Consider the following 17607-nt stretch of genomic DNA (forward strand, 5'->3'; position numbering starts at 1 on the left):
CCAGGTTTCAAAGACATAAAACACATTGCCTTAGCACTTAAGAACGAGAGCAGGGAACATCTGACAGGTGAGGGCCTTCAGTAACACTGCTTCCAGGATGGATCTACAGCACTGTGGTGGAAGCAGTCCTTACAAATGTATTTTCTTTCTAAACCTTCACTAAGCAAAAAAATACTCGAAAATGTTCTATGCAGCAATCCCTTTTCACTTGAACATTTAGTACAATTCTATTTTCACTGAAGGTTTCTCCTGATACCATGGCCGAGGCCCGGTGGAGCTGCCTAGACCGCTATAGAGGAGATCAGCCCTGGTTCACCCCCTTGGCCATCACCTACCCAGCCAGACTTTTGACACTGTTTCTCCCCGTATCCCTGCTACGTCCCCTTTGAGACCTAGCTATTTGGCTGATGCCCGGTGGAGCTACCTGATAGCTATTGAGGAGATAGGCTGTGGACTTCCCCCTCGGCCGTCACCTACCCAGCCGGACATTGGGCAGACTTCCCTTCGTCACTCTGCTTTATTTCTCTCCCCATTGCCCTTTTTCCATTACCTCCTTTTCCTTCGACTCGCCATTAACCAACTGATGTAACTTTTAATCTGATCTATCTTCTGTAACAATGTGTAACCTGTGACTTATGTAACGTCCCTCATGTAAAGCGCGCTGATACCTACGGGTCTAGCCAGCGCTATATAAAACTCAAGTAAATAAAAAAATAAAAATAAATGCCCACTTTGAATGCTGCAAGACAGTTCAAGTTGCTAAATTCCCATGTCCCTATGTCAGTGAGGAAGCAGCCCCTCTGGGCAGATGGTGGTCAATGTGCCTTTGTATGTGTGTTGGGGGAGGTGCTTTGTCTCACCTCTCAGTGAGCTATTGACTGGAACCTAGTGCAAGGCACAGACTTTCAAAGCACCCCAGTCTCCTCTCTTACGATTCAGCTCTTTGTATGGTTCCATGTGGTAAGACAAACAGGAGAGTGTAGTACTTTCAAGGTTAAGTCAAGCTGAGTCTTACTGAGGCATTAACTGCAGTGCTTCATGCTACAGGTCACCAGGGAAACTGTATGTACTTAGATTTGAATTGATAAAACCTTATGTAAATTAGCATGCTGTCAACAAATCCTACCCTTTCAACTATCTAGAGGTAAGACATACTAAAGTAAACTACTAAAATTATGTACATATAATCTTGCTGGTCAAATATAAGTAACTCTGTGACATTAGGTTTGTCAGAACAAGCCCTTGTAGAATGTTTGATTTCAAAATGACAAACATCAAGATATGTTTTTTAACTAACTAGGAATTATCTTTGTTGGAAATGGTCCTTTTCCCAGGGTTAGCCGCAAACTTTCTGCTTCTTCCTCCTATCTTTCCTGAACTGTTTCTGTTGGCTTTAGGACTCTGGGCACTTTACCACTGCTAATCAGTGCTAAAGTGCACATGCTCTCTGTGTAATTGGTTATCCATGATTGGCATATTTGATTTACTGGTGAGTGTGCCCTGTCTTGTAAATCAACTTCTGCTGGTAGGCATGCGGCACTGATTTTGCCACCCACTGAGTTGACCTGAAAATGTATATCAGACCTGCCACTGCAGAGTCTGCACGCATGTTTTTGAACTGCCATGTCAACCTGGCAAGTGCATCCGCTTACCAGGCCCTACCTTCCTCTTTCTTACATATAAGGCACCTCTCTGGTAGGCCCAGGATATCCCCATGGACAGGGTGCAGTGTATGCGAAAGGCAGGACATGTACTAGTGTGTGTGACATGTCCTGATAGTGAAATACTGCCAATTTTGTTTTTCAATACTGAAAGGCTATCTGTCCCGTAGGATAGCATAGGAGATACATTGTAACATCTTACAAGTATAACTTCCCATTGGGACAAGATTAATGACTAAAGTTTAGGCTCTCAGAATTTAATAACACATTTTTCAGTAAAGATGGTTTTTAGATTGTGTCTGAAAATGCCACTTTTAGAAAGTAGTACAAAAGGGGGGTGGCGATGGACGGAGCATCTGAACCAATCAAACACTCACACCCAGTCAAAAGATCTGGGTTTGATCCATCACCGTTCTTTAGCCCACTCTGCCACCCCATTTTAGACATGGCTATAGGCAAATCAGTCTGACCCTGTGCCTCATGGGAACAGTCCAGCCCGAACTGCCAAGCCATGCCTTCCCTGGACCGGAAACAAGCTTCCGAGGACTGGTTTCTGGCATTGCAGCCGTCTTCAGCCCGGCTTGCTTGAATCCAGTGGCAAAGTGAGCAAGGGACTCACGTCTGAGCATACCCTGCCACACCTATGGCGGCCAAAGCGGTACAAAAGGGGGGTGGTGATGGACGGAGCATCTGAACCAATCAAACACTCACACCCAGTCAAAAGATCTGGGTTTGATCCATCACCGTTCTTTAGCCCACTCTGCCACCCCAGTTCAGACATGGCTATATGCAAATCAGTCTGACCCTGTGCCTCATGGGAACAGTCCAGCCCGAACTGCCAAGCCATGCCTTCACTGGACCGGAAACAAGCTTCCGAGGACTGGTTTCTGGCATTGCAGCCGTCATCACATTTAAGGATCTTGAGTGCATGTTGGTACTGGTTGAGCCCCAAATTTCTGCATAGTTGGGTAAGCCACCGCTGTCTAAGGTTTTTATAGGATGGACAGAAAAAAAGGACATGATGCACAGACTCCTCCTTTGCCCCACATGCTGGACATTCCAATAATTTCTTATCAGTCCATTTTTGTGAAAAAGCTCTGAGGGGTAGTGTTCCATGCCTAAATTGGACATAGAGTTTCCTTGCTTTGCTAGGAATAATCTCGTCCAAGAAGGGCTCAAATTTGTACTCATCTTTATGTCTCAAAAATTCTAGGGTTAGGGAACCCAGCGCAGGACACCTTCATACATGCTTCCTCAGGCTTGCTCCAGAGATCTGGAAAACCCAGCCTCTTACTCTCCTTTCTTATTTGAGCAAACCATTGGATTTTTCCTGTCCTAGGAAGTCTCATAAGTTCCTTTACTTCTTCCTTAAAGTACCTCAGTTCAGGGGTTACCCATAGGCTACGCCAGGGCGGAGACCAATTACCTCGTCTATGGGTCTGATATCAAAGTCCATTCTTAAGGGTATGAGGGGAGTACTCACTGGAAGGGACAGTATAGATCTCAGAAAACAATTTTCCACTTTAAGAACATCTTCAGTTCGGGAGTGCCCCCACAGTTCTGCCCCGTACAAGATTGCTCCCCAGGCTGGTGCTTCATAAATCTCCAAGACTGGAGCAACAGGTTTAGTTGTCGATTCCTGGTGCAGTTTAAGAACACCCCCTGTCAACTGCACCAACCCAAGGGGTCGATTATGTTGGCGGTGAATCTGCATCTTCTGGGACGGTGGAAGCCACCGCCAGCCCGGAGGATGCGGATTCACCGCCGCGGACATTGCAAACACCCACCGCGACATTAGGATGCCGGTGGGATCAGCGGCGGACGGCAAGTCCGTCTGCCGCTGATCCGCAGTGTATGCACGCAAATATAATGGCGGTGTCTGCAAGACACTGCCAGCCATATTAGGTTGCAGGCGGAAACATGCTTTTCCACGGCGGCTTTTCCGCCGTGGAAAAGCATGTGGTCTTTTGTGTTTGGGGGCCCGTTGCGGACCCCCAGGGTGTTGGGGGGTGGAGGGGTGCACATGGGGGTACCTATGGTACCCCTCTGCTTTGGCATGCACAAGGTGGTAGGCACCACGCGGTGCCTGCCAAGTTGTGCATGCCAAAGTGAAACATGCATATTTTACATTGCGGCGGGTGCTGCTCAAAGCAGCACCCGCCGCAATGTAAAATATACGGGATGTGACCAGGGTGGCGGTCACATCCTAATTGCTACGGAGGGACTACCGCTGCCCCTGCGGTCGGTCCCTCCACCTCAGGGGTGGCGGACGGACGCAAGTCCATCCGCCATCCTAATCGACCACTAAGTTTGGCCTTTACTATCTGAGGGCCCCACTCCATAGTGTCGCTAAAGGTAATACCCAGATACTCGAATACAGTGACCCTATTTAAAGCAGTGCCATTTAGAGAGGGATTGGAGCAGGTGATCTTTGGTGGATTGCAGATCATGTACTTTGTTTTAGAGATGTTAATCTCCAATCCCCTCTTTTGGCAGAAAATCCCAAAGTTATCTAGTGCACGCTGAATTCCCATCAGGGACTTGGACAGCAGGAGGGTGTCGTCGGCAAACATGAGTGCAACTACCTGCTCACCACCTAACCCCTTTAAGGTGGGCGATTAGGGCATTAACAAAGAGACAAAAAAGGGTGGGCGCCAAAACGGATCCCTGCCTCACTCCTCTGTTAACCACAAACCTAGGAGTCAGGGCACCCCTTTTGCTACTTCTGACCTGCGCAAAGTTGTTAGAGTGGAGTCTCTTAAGGATATTAAGGAGGTAGGTTGGAATCCCCATGTCCGCCAAGACTTCCTACAAAAGTTCCCAGGGTACCAGGTCGAAATCCGTCTTAAGGTCAAAGAAAATTAAATAGAGGCTGCCACCCTCTACTTTAACCGTTTTCCAATATAGCAGTTGTAATCTTAAAAGTTGTTCAACGGTCGATGTTTTTTCCCTAAATCCGGCTTGGTAGGGGGTCAATATCTCTGACTCCTCCATCCAAGTCTGGAGGCGATCAAGAATAATTCATGCAAACAGTTTTTGACTCACATCGATCAAGCTGATCGGGCGGTAGTTTGCAAGGATTAATAGGCAACCCTTTTTAAATACTGGCACAATTTTAACCCCCAGCCAGGTTTCAGGTATAGGGCAACCCTGTAGTATAGCATTAAACACCAAGGAGAAATATGCAGTCCAAATCTTGGGCTGGTCTTTGTAGAAATCCCCAGGGATTTTATCAATGCCGGGGGCTTTTCCTGATGGGAGCCTTTAATCGCACCCTCCACCTCAAGCAGTGTAATCGTTATGTCTAGGGCTGGATTAGAAATAATGAGTGTGGGGTCACCTTGTGGTTTATATTGTGGGACCCTACGGGTATTCTAAAGGGGTTCCCTGGTTCATACAGGAGCCTGCTTCCATTGAGTATAGTGCCCCAAAGTGCTCCATCCATCTGTCGGGGGCTATACTCGGCTCATCTGCAAGGTATCCATGAGTACTACCCGTTCTAACAACTGCCCAAAACTCCTGCATGTTCCTATTGCCCAGAGCACATTTTATGCTATCCCATCTGCTATTTTTCCACTGCTGTCTATTACAATTTCCCTGAATTCCCCATTTCCAGAGCCAGACATAAAACCTTGCCAGGAACTCTAACAACTCAAGCTCCTTAGTGGTGAATAAGGTACAAATACACCTTTAGTGGAAACAAATTCAACCTCACACATACTCCTATTAATGTGTCCTCCCTTGCGCCTTCTTATCAGAGTCCAGGGATAAGTCTTCCATTGGTGCCACTAAATTGTGATCCTGGTGGTTGTCCTAAATTGATATGATTGCTGTGTCCTCTAGTACCACACTGACGTGAGAGATAGGATTACCTGAATTAGGCCAATGATTTAAGACTTTGGATCTTTTCTAATAAGATATTTGCTGAAGGGCACAGTTAGATTTTTTCAAGCAAAACCTATGCTACGAGTTGTACCTTCAGTACAAGTTGATGAAAGAGAGGGAGCTCTACTCGTCAGGCCCTTCAGCACCAACCATCATGAACTATCCTTTCAGTCAACACCAGCCTCAGCAGATTCACTGATAGAATATCAATGCAACAAACATCGATGTTTTAAATAGTGAAAAAAAATGTGACTGCAAAAATATTGACTCTAATACCTTAACAGGTAAGTACAAAAATATTGAATAAAAAATATTGAGGTAAAAATTATAGATGTCGATTTAAAAATATATATTAAATAAAATAACATATAGTAAATATATTAAATATTAATATTATTTTTAACAAAATAAATGACGTAATATATATTTTAACTAAATAAAGCAAATAAACTTAATAAAAAAATAGAAACACAAACATAAAAAATTATGCATATACATATATTTACTTAAAAATAATTTATTAACTATTATCTTTATTTAATTTTTAACTTTAAAAATATATAAAAAATAAAATATATATATCAATAATTTCAAATAAAAAAAGTTCTAAAATAAATTAAAACATTAAACTATTAAAAAGAATTTCAACTTATATTTCCCAATACAATAAGTGTAATAGTAGGGAAAGTGTTGGATAGCGGAATAATTAAATTTACTATTCCTACTGCAGTGAGTGCAACAGTAGGGAAAGTGTTGAATAGTGTAGGGGTAACAATTACTATTCCCACTCCAGTGAAAGCAACTTTAATAAAGCGTTGGATAGCGAAGGGCAAAAAATTACTATTCACACTCCAAAGAGGGCAACAGTAGGGACAGTGTTGGATAGTGGAGGAATTACATTTACCATTCCAACTCCTGTGAGTACAGCAGTAGGGAAAATGTAGGAAAGCAGAGGAGTAAAAATTACTATTCCCACTCCAGTGAGTGCAACAGTAGGGAAAGTGTTGGATAGTGGAGGGGTAAAAATTACTATTCCAACTGCAGTGAGTGCAAAAGTAGGGTAAGGGTTGGATAATGGAGGAATTAAATGTACTATTCCAACTCCAGTGAGTGTAACAGTAGGGAAAATGTTGGATAGCAGAGGGGTAAAAATGACTATTCCCACTCCATTGTGTGCAACAGAAGGGAAAGTGTTGGATAGTGGAGGGGTAAAAATTACTATTCCAACTGCCGTGAGTGCAAAAGTAGGGTAAGGGTTGGATAATGGAGGAATTAAATGTACTATTCCAACTCTAGTGAGTGTAACTGTAGGGAAAATGTTGGATAGCAGAGGGGTAAAAATGACTATTCCCACTCCATTGTGTGCAACAGAAGGGAAAGTGTTGGATAGCGGAGGGGCAAAAATTACTATTTCAACTCCAGTGAGTGCAACTGTAGGGAAGTGTTGGATAGTGTAGGGGTACACAGTACTATTCCCACTCCAATGTGTGCAACAGTAGGGTAAGTGCTGGATAGTAGTGAAACAAAAATGACTAATAACACTTAAACAATTTAAAAAATACAAAACATATTACGAAAATTTGAAAATCATAACATTAACTAAACAATATTATAAAAATATAAATTAAAAATATACTTATAAAAAACACATATTATAATATTAATTACATATAATGAAAACCTACAAATAATATATAAAATGAATTAATAAATGCATTTACAAACAATATTTATTTTAAAGTAGCAAATATCAACAAACAAAAAAATTATTTAATACATAAATGTATTTATTTTATTTCCTGCCCTATAACACCACAACAATTATAAAACACTTCAGCATTTTTAAATACATGTATTTATGTAATTAACATGATTAATAATCAACTAAAAAACCTTACTAATAACATTTTTCTAAAACATTCATTGAGTACACATGCTTTACCACTATAATATCCACAACACACACCTAAATTGAACTATACAATAATGAACCACAATTAATTATTATTTTTTAAAAGAAAAACTACTACTAACAACTTATAATTAAATAATCAATATTCATTTAATACCCCTTTAAAAGTAAATACCAAACACAAAAAATAAACAATTACCCAAAATAAATATCAAATATTTAACAATAATTATCAACAATATATAATTAATTAAACACAAATTTCTTCCTACCCTTTACGCCTATAATAACCACAACACACACCTAAAATTAACTACACAATTACCATCATTATTAACCAATTAAATAATTCAAATGAATTATTAACCAATTACGAATTAATTACCAATAAAGTACTTTATACATTTAACACTATAACAGATCAATAACACAAATATTAATAAATGAAAATTAATCAATAAATGTAACATAATTAAATTACTTCCCACCCTATTCCCCTGTAAACACACAACACACTACAGAATTAAAAACGCAAAATTAAGATAAAATAATATTTAATTAATGTAATATATTTAAATTACTTCCCACCCGATTCCCTATAAAGCCACAACCCGCTATGGAACTAAGAGTGCAAAATACCTACTAAATATTTAACACATATATTAAAAATACAAACAATTCTTATAGAAAAAAACATACATCACATACATATAAAATATATACTACCATACATAACAATAATAAAAACCGACATTTTTAGCAACTATATTTTTGCAAACTATAATAAACACTTCCATATTTTTCAAATAGATATTACCTACATTAAATCGATATTCTTTACCATGATATTTTTGATTTCCATATTTCTGACCCTCAACATTAATGACTCGATATTTGTCCAACTCGATATTTTGTACTCGATATTCTGTCTCTGCACCGTCTCGGCATTCTATGATGTGACATCACAGACCTGCTACAGCTCAAGCCAGCCGTGAGTACAATGTTCCTCTAAGTGAAAACAGACATAGCGTTCACACAGACATATCCCAGTCCAATACACACACTCAAAACATATCAATTGCTTGTGAGTGAAGGGAACAAACTCTAATTTTCGGGGAAACCATAAGAATTTCCCTCAGGCTCATCCCTGCCAAGCAGTGCCAAGACAGACATACCCGAATGAGGACGGTTAAGGTGTGAGGCTCATCAATTTCACTTGATTTTGCTAGAGTTCGATTTCATATTCGCACGAAAAGTGCCCCCACAATCTTTAGGACACGGAATGGAATCTCTTTGTTTGTCTCAATAGACTTACAGCCTAAAATGGGGTGTGGTTACCACATTTATTTTAGCACAGTCTTTCTTACACCCAAGGGGAATGGAAAGTTATTCGAATTTCCCTTTGCCCTCACTGTGCACTCATTGAATACGACAGATAATACTATATCGTTCTTTATTCATTCTGCTAAGACGTGGACACAAATGTTTATTTATTTATCGATTAATATTTTTAATTCAGCTCTTTCTTAATGCAGGACAAACTGCAGTCACGTGGGTCTTTTCCCAAGGGCCGTCTTTGAGATATTAAAAGCAGAAAGGCATATGATCAGGCTGGAAAAGGACATTTACATAAATGCATGCGCCAAGAAAGTTGTTTTTAAGACCATACAAAGAGGTCATATTCACAATTGAAAACTACTTTGAACACAAATGTCACCAACGTGTCAAATTATATTGTATTCATCCCCTGCACACACTAGCTCAATTTTATGAAACCTGAGATAGTCAGAAGTATTTGCAGCCCTTTCCAGTACTTTTTGATGTGGTCAAGGTTTGAAATGTAGATATTTTCCATTACAATCAAAGAGCATTCCTCCTGCCTTTTCCATTCCACTCTCTTGTATGGCAAAGGCCTGATCCTCTGTCATTCTGACTGCATATATATTAATATCTTGTATGCATTTATAAAATGTATACACACTTTAAAAAAACAGTTACTTACCGATCTTCCTCGTACATGACAGATATTAGATATTATTGCACATATTCAACAATGGCCCTCTGAAGATAAAGATACATTGGACAAATGTTGTCTAGTTTGTGCTTTATTGTTACAATTCCTTGTTACAATTCCTTGTTGGTGTTACTCATCTTTAGGAAGCGACTTCCTTACTTGACGAATCTAAGAAATATAAAGGTTGGCACTGGGAAAGTGTAATGCCACGTAGGCTGTGAATAATATATGAAGAAGCTGTAAGGAAAACATAGGCTTGGATTCTGTAAGTGAATTGGAGGTGAAATATAGGTCTGCCTCTATAAGTGAATTTGGAGTTAAAGGCCACCATTATGATAATGTGAGTGGCACAATACATTGCGCTAAATAATTTTGCACATCCCTTTAGCTGTAGGCAGGGTATTGGTAGTTATGCAGAGGTTTATAGGGCAAATGCCCAAGCACGCTTTGTGTGTCAGCTCTTATGTCATAGGGTTCCTTGCGAGAGAATGAAACAGTGCCATTGTCGCCTTTCAAATTCTTTTTTTCTTAACTTTAGTTAGTCTTTTCTCTCCATTTGTTAGGTTGTTGATATGTGTTACAACGTTTTGCCTTGATTTACGAAGGAGTTCTCTTTTGGACTTTTTGACCTCAAAACTGAGCCATGACCTCATGCTTTTTGCTGTTTCGTTTTTAGATTATTTGACGAAACGTTACGCAATAGCGGTATCATAACTTTTTCTGTTAATTCCTCGTCGATTCTGAGAAAGGCTATTGTATCTATTGAGGATATTTCACCCTTATGGAAACTCCTGTAAATAAAACTTGATGGATTGAAGTTCTTCCAAAGCAAAGATGGTCACTGCATTACGCTGACCATTTCGAAAAGAAGCCTTAATAACATTGGGGCATATTAGCAAGGAAGTGGTGGAGAGAGGCGTTAGCCTTCTTGGCTTAACGCCTCTATCCACCGGGAAACGGCCTTTACAACAAAGCCGTTTCCACGAAATCTTTAACCACGCATGCAGTACAACGCATGCGCGGTTACCACTAAAGCCTTTACCACGCATACCTTTACTACGAGGTTTGTAGTAAAGCTATATGTGGTAAAGGTAAAAAGTTTAAAAAAAAGGGGGGCTTGGGGGGGTCTCCCCCCCAAATAAAAAAACTCACCAGAAGTCCCGTCGGGATCTGCACATAATCAGCGTCGTTTAAGAGAAATCGGAAAAAAAATTCAGTTTTCTCTTAACGACGTATGACGTCACCACGCAAGTAGTCGAGGTAAAGGTTATGCGTGGTAAACGAATTCCGTTGTCACGCATGCGTGGTAAAGGCATGCGTTGCAACGGAATTCGTTGTAACGTCATACATTCCTCTCCACCACTTTGAAACGTGAGGCTGCACCATATTATCAAGGATATGGTGCAGCCTCACATTTCCCCCCGCGATGGAGCTAAGTTTTACAACTTAGCGCCAACGCAGGCACCCTTGCACCAGAGTGCAAGGGGATCTGCGAGCAGGGAGGTTTGTTTATGTACAGGAAGGTGTCCCTTTCTGCACATAAACAAACAAAAAGGACAGTTTGTAACTTACGTGCGCTGCTTAATGCAGCTCACATGTAAGTTACAAAATGGCATTTTAACAGCTTGCCGCCGTGGTGCGGCGGTTTAGCGGAGTAGGCGCGGCTACTTCGGCCAATGGACATGCGCAGCACTATGGAGGTAATGCTCGCGAAGACCGTTGGCCAACAAACGCATGGAAGAGGTTAAAAAAAGGTTTGTTTATGTACAGGAAAGGACTCCTTCCTGTACATAAACAAACCATGGCATTTTTCTCTTTCCAAATGCGCCGCACCAGGCAGCACACATGGAAAAAGCAAAAAAGAGGAGAAATTAAGCATTTCTCCTCTTTTTGCCATCTTAAGACCAGGATTTTCCTGGTCTTAAGTTCGGCGCTGCCACCTATTATCGCCACCCTTGATAATAGGTGGCAGCATCGAATTGGATGGAACACCCACCGCGACACCCACTGCACACCCCTTTCAAGCTAAAGTTAGAGTGAAAGGGGCACTATTATCAAGGCAGTGTTAAGCCACTTAACGTGGCTTTAAGTCACTTTTTGTGATGTTGTGGTGGAGATAGGCTCAGCTCCCTATTATCAAGGCAGCAATAAGCCTTGATTATAGGGAGCTGACCCTATTGCCACCACAACATCACAAAAAGTGACATTGTGGTGGCGATAGGGGCTTGATAATATTCCCCATAGTTTTTCAAACTTCCAGTGCTGTGCTATAGGAAGGTTCTTCAGCTGTGTCTTTTATATCAAGCAGGAAGTTCACAACGTATAGGTGATGGTTTCTATTGATGTGCAACGGTATCATAACTAACCACAGGTGTTTATAATGATGTGTTTGTACAAAATATAATAAATTACAGACTGAGCTCTAATGAGGCAAACGTTGATGTTAGTAGCGTATTTGCTTCTTTAGTTGAAAACCCATGTGCAGTGATCAGAGTGCCCCATGCCCTCCAAGTCTCTTGGTGGGCTTCACTGTTACTGCCCATTCCACTATATTTGAGTTAAAATGTCTGTGGATGAACGTGAGGCTATTTTCTTGGTTTCTATTCTCGCTTTAAGGCCTCTTCTGGAAAATCATGAGGTGGATCATTTTTACAAATTATAGTGTCCCAGTCCAGGAAGCTCCTTATCAATACCTCATGGGTGAAGTGTCCTGTAAGATACACAGGAATACATTCCTTGCATAGATTCCTCGGGAGCTCATCTACAGTCTTGGTGCATGCCTTCCGCTTTCTCAGAAACCGCTTGTATAGCATAGGCGGCGAACGCTCGAGGTACCCATGTGGTCATTGAGTAGGCTTCTACAGTTATGAACAAAATGAAATATGGGTCTCATAGTTTATTTGAGATTCCTGAGATGTTACATTGGACCAGGGACCAACATTTTGATTCCTATAATTTTTTGCATATTTTTACATACAATAGTCTTATTCTGATTGAGCAGAGGTTTTCTTTAACCTTAAGAAAGTCACTTGAAAGCTTCAACGTTATGGGGTACAAGTTGCAAAGATTTACCAGATGCTTTATTTTAGGAGTTTGGTACTTCGTATTCTTCCAAAAATGTCTAAATTGCTGAAGATCCTGCTTTAGCCCACTGTACTCTTACATGATGCAAAAAGTGCAAATATGTTTTTTTGCTGGGTTATGCCTCAGTTCTGTCATATGTGGGAACAGGCCTAATTGTCTCAGAACGGTCGTTTCCGTAAAGCCATTAAACCTGTCTGTTTAATCAGTAACCCTTGGCTTTCTGTGTCTTGTGGCTCTTGTTTCAGCTAGCGCCGGGAAACCCTTAGCTGTCGCGCTCTATAAACGTAATTGTTATGTTATATAATACATGTAATATCGCTTTAACAATGTTCATTCTACATTCTACTCAGAGTGTTCTTGCATATGTATTCCAATGTATTCAGTTAATGCTGACTGCTAACCTGTCTGGCTGTGTACCTGCTTTATTCTACAATGAACCTACATTCAACTTAACTGGAGTATTATTTATCAACACAACAACTGGCGACGATCGGGATACATTTTTTATACTTTTGAAAAACCTGTGAACCGCTTTAATTGATTTTTGCCTTTATACACAAAATAACTTGGAGCAGAGACGACGTCAGTGGTGTTTTGACAACATACTGAGGACTGTATCTTGTACGAGCGACCTACCCTGGTAAGCGACGCTTTATTTCAAAAGAAATATCTAAATTGGGATAATTTCTCGATATAATTTCTACACAGGAGACATTAGCGCTCGAGCGCTTACCGTTGCATTATTTGAAGCGAATATCGAATGCGCGTGTCTTCTCGTGATGTCCTCAAGCTTGAAGATTCTTTGATGAAGTCTCACAACTAACCACTGACGTCAGACGTTCGCTGTGAACGTGATGCATCACGTGATGCGTGTCAGCCATTTTGGATTGGGCAGGCCTACTCGTAGTGATTGAAATAAAACGAAAGACATTTTTTTTTTACCGATTTCAACACCCACAGGTCGGCTTTTCATAGCGGTTGCAGGTAATCTTTCTTGAACACTTGGAACTATACTACCGGATTAATACAATTAGTATTTTAGACATTTTCAACATTTTTATGGAAATTGGTGGTGAAGACTAGACAGTGTAAAGAAAAAGCTTGTTATTATCTTCTTACTGCTCACTGAACAATTCCACCATAAACAGCTTTATTGTACACTAATACCTCAACAAGCATCATTACATTTTTAATTAAAAAAATTTTTTATCTTTATATCTCAACATGAGTCAACAAACATTTTCATTAAGTAACCCTCAAGAATTCTGGTGTAAAGGTTCTGAACCAAATTTGAAATGGTTGGAGTGGAAAGACTATTTTTTAAATTACATCGAGACTGTAGATTCTGATGGTAAAATGTCTGCTGATCAAAAGAAACGTATTCTTTTACACTCTTTAGGTCCGCAAGGTCTTAAATGTTATAACCAGATGAACAAACCTATTGTTGGGGGAGGGGATAGTAATGTTTTCACCGTAGCTCTGTCCAATTTAGATAAGTATTTCTCCCCGAAGGTATGTATAAGCATTACGCGATACAAATTCTTCCAAAGAAAACAGTCTAAAAGTGAATCTGTTGATGACTATGTTGGGGAGTTAAAAAAAATGGGTAATGATTGCGCTTTCGGCGGGTTACTAGAAGATTTAGTTCGTGATCAGGTTGTAATGCATGCTAACAATCCTGCCATTCAAGAACGTCTTTGGATGAATGGCGATGCTTGTTTAGAAGACATTCTAGCATTAGTCCGTAAAGCTGAGTCATCTAGCAGATGTGCTAGTGCTTTGAAATCTGAGAGTGTCAATAAAGATGTAGTAGCTAAAATAAATTCCAGTTCAAAGAAAAACAGTAGTTTTAAACAAAAAAATGAAACATGGGCGAAGCCAAGGTATAGCAACGAATCTCCCAAATGTTATAGGTGTGGGAGTTCGGAACATTTGGCATTTGCCAAGTCATGTCCTGCTAAAAAGAGTAAATGTGGTGCTTGTGGACTGTACGGTCATTATACTAACGCATATAGTAGAAGAACAAAGACTGTTAAATGTATTCAAGAAGAGGTTGCCTCTGATGAAAACACATCTAGTGGTGATGACCAAGCTTCAGAATGTGCTGTAGTCTTGAAGAAGAAACTTCTTCTCAACATCAGAGATGGTTGTTTACTTATTGACAACAAACCTGAATGTTGGATACACATAGGAGGTGTACGAGTTAAAGTATATGCTGATTCAGGTTCACCCTATACAATTGTAAATGAAGATGTGTGGCGTAATACCTTTGTTGACAGGGTTGGTTCAAAACTGTCTTCTACGGATATTGAACCGGAGGGTTATAATGGCGGGAAGATTGATATTGTTGGTTTTCGCTGGCTGAAATTTGAATTTAAAAATCGCTTTAAGAAAAGATGTTACAACCGAACTTGAGAAATTGGTCTCATCAGACATAATTGAGCCAATTGAGACATCTGCATGGATTTCTCCTTAAGTGGTCGTAAAACGTTCCAACGGTAAATTGAGATTATGTGTTGATCTTCGCCATTTAAATGATAATATAGTGGTAGATCAATTCCCTCTACCAAAAATTAATGAAATGTTAGCCTTGCTTGATGGTGCTAAGTGGTTCACCACAATTGATCTATCATCCGCTTACCACCAGATTCCCTTGTTTAAAGACAGCAAACAATACACTGCCTTCATAACCCCCCAAGGATGTTTTCAATTTAAAAGAATGCCTTTTGGCTTGGCTTCGGCCGCAGCTGTTTTCCAGCGCCTAATGCACAGGTTATTTTCCACAGTTAAGAACACAAAGTTTTTTCAGGATGACATTCTCGTTTTTGGTAAGGAAAAGACAGATCCTGACAGCACTTTGAACGAAGTTTTAAGCATACTAAATGAGAAAGGCTTGACTGTTGAATACACCAAATGTACCTTTGCTAGCGATCATGTCACTTACTTAGGCCATGTCATAGATTGCGACGGCATTAGACCAAAACCTAACTTAATAGATGCTATCAAATGTGCTCCTTCTCCCAAAGGGAAAGATGATGTTAGATCCTTTATTGGTTTGGCTGAATTTTGTTCGAAATACATTCCAAATTTTGCAACTAGAACATATAATATTAGGCAGCTGTTAAAAAACAAAACAAAGTTTCTTTGGTCTGTAGAATGTGAACAAGATTTTGAAGATATTAAAAGCTGCATCACTAATATTGCATCTTTAAAAAGATTTAATCCTGATGCCAAATCCATCATCACCACAGATGCCATTATTAAAGGTTTGGGTTCAGTTTTATCTCAGGTTGGTTTGAATGGTAAGGAACAAATTGTTGCATATGCTTCCAGGTCACTCTCGCCTACAGAAGAAAAATATTCTACCATTGAAAAAGAAACTTTAGCATGTGTATGGGCGGTTAATCACTTTAGAGCTTTTGTATGGGGTACAAAGTTTATTTTGCGCTGTGATCACAAACCATTACTCAGAGTCCTAACCACAGAAGGTACTGTAAACACTTCTGCGAGAGTAGCCAGACTTGCTATCAAACTACAAGATTTTTGCTATAAAATGGAATATGTACCAGGCAAAGAAAATTGTATAGCTGATTTCCTATCTAGAATGCCAAAACAACTTGAAGAATGTGAGGATGAATTATGGAATTCTTTCCAAGTAGCCTATGTTCAAGACATGGAAGGTGCAGGCATTCTAAAGGAGAAATGGGATGATGAGTATCTAAAGGATGAAGAATTATCTTTAGTGAAATCTCATCTAGTTGGGTCCTGGCCAAAGAAAGTTGATAACAAGCATCCTTTGAAGTCTTTTTGGGAAATTAGATTAGATTTAAGTGTCCGAGATGACAACATCTGGTTTGGTGAGAGAGTCATACCTCCAAAGACTTTACGGTCGTCCATCATGGCTTTATGCCATGGGGGTCATTTCGGCATTGTCCGTTCTAAACGCACAGTCAAAACTTCATTTTGGTGGCCCGGTATGGATACAGATATTGATAAATTTGTAAGGAATTGCAAATCTTGTCAAACAGCTGATAAATTATTAGTTGTGTGTAAACCTTCTATGGGTAACATGACTGCACCTACCTCTCCTTGGGAACATACAGCTATAGACATCATGGGTCCCATTGGTAGTGAACAAAAATATATTTTGGTATTAATGGATTTGTTTTCAAGGTGGCCTTTTGTAAAAATTGTAAGTAAAGCTGATACTGAGACTGTTTTAACGTTTTTAGATAAATCTTTCACTTTGGAAGGCATTCCTTCTATTTTGTTAAGTGACAATGGTGTCCAATTTACTTCTATAAAGGCAAAAGAGTACTTCAATAGATTAGGAATCAAACATAAGACCACAGCCCTATACAACCCAAACAGCAATGGAATGGTTGAGCGATTCAACCGTGTTATCAAAAATACCATCCAAATGTCTGGAAAGAATAAGGATTGGGAAACTCAAGTTTTGAAGATGGTTTGGTCTTAGAGAACTTCAATTTGTGAAGCTACTGGTTATCCTCCTTTTGTACTTATGAGTGGTAGAAATCCACGAACAAAGTTTACACCAGGGTGGTTATTCAAATCTAATGTAGTGAATTGGTCTGAAAATATAGTGAAGGAAAGAAGTCAATCTTCGCATCTCAAGAGCAAGTTGTGGTATGATTCAAAGCATAAAGTGAAAGATGTTAATTTAATTATTGGTCAGTGGGTGAGAGTCAAAAAACCTGGTAAATCTCCCAAAGAGGAAAGTTGTTTTTATGAACCTATGCAAGTTGTAGAAGTTTTAAATAATTCAGTTCGCCTATCTGACGGACGAGTTTGGAACCTCAAAAGAGTCGCTAAATGTTCTCCTCCTCAAATAGATTCTTCCTTTCAGGTTTCATCAGAGAAATCGTCTGATTTGTTTAACTTAGAAGATTTGTTATATGCTAATTCACCTAATGCTATAGTTGTTTCTGACACTCCCACTTCTCCTGTCTCTGATGACTCAAGTTTGCCAAATAATGGTGAATCTTCAGTATTAGGTACTCCTACTTCTTCAAGTTTAGTCAGTAATAGTG

This window comes from Lissotriton helveticus, chromosome 4_1 (assembly GCF_964261635.1).
Source record: "Lissotriton helveticus chromosome 4_1, aLisHel1.1, whole genome shotgun sequence".
In the NCBI taxonomy this organism is placed as follows: Eukaryota; Metazoa; Chordata; class Amphibia; order Caudata; family Salamandridae; genus Lissotriton; species Lissotriton helveticus.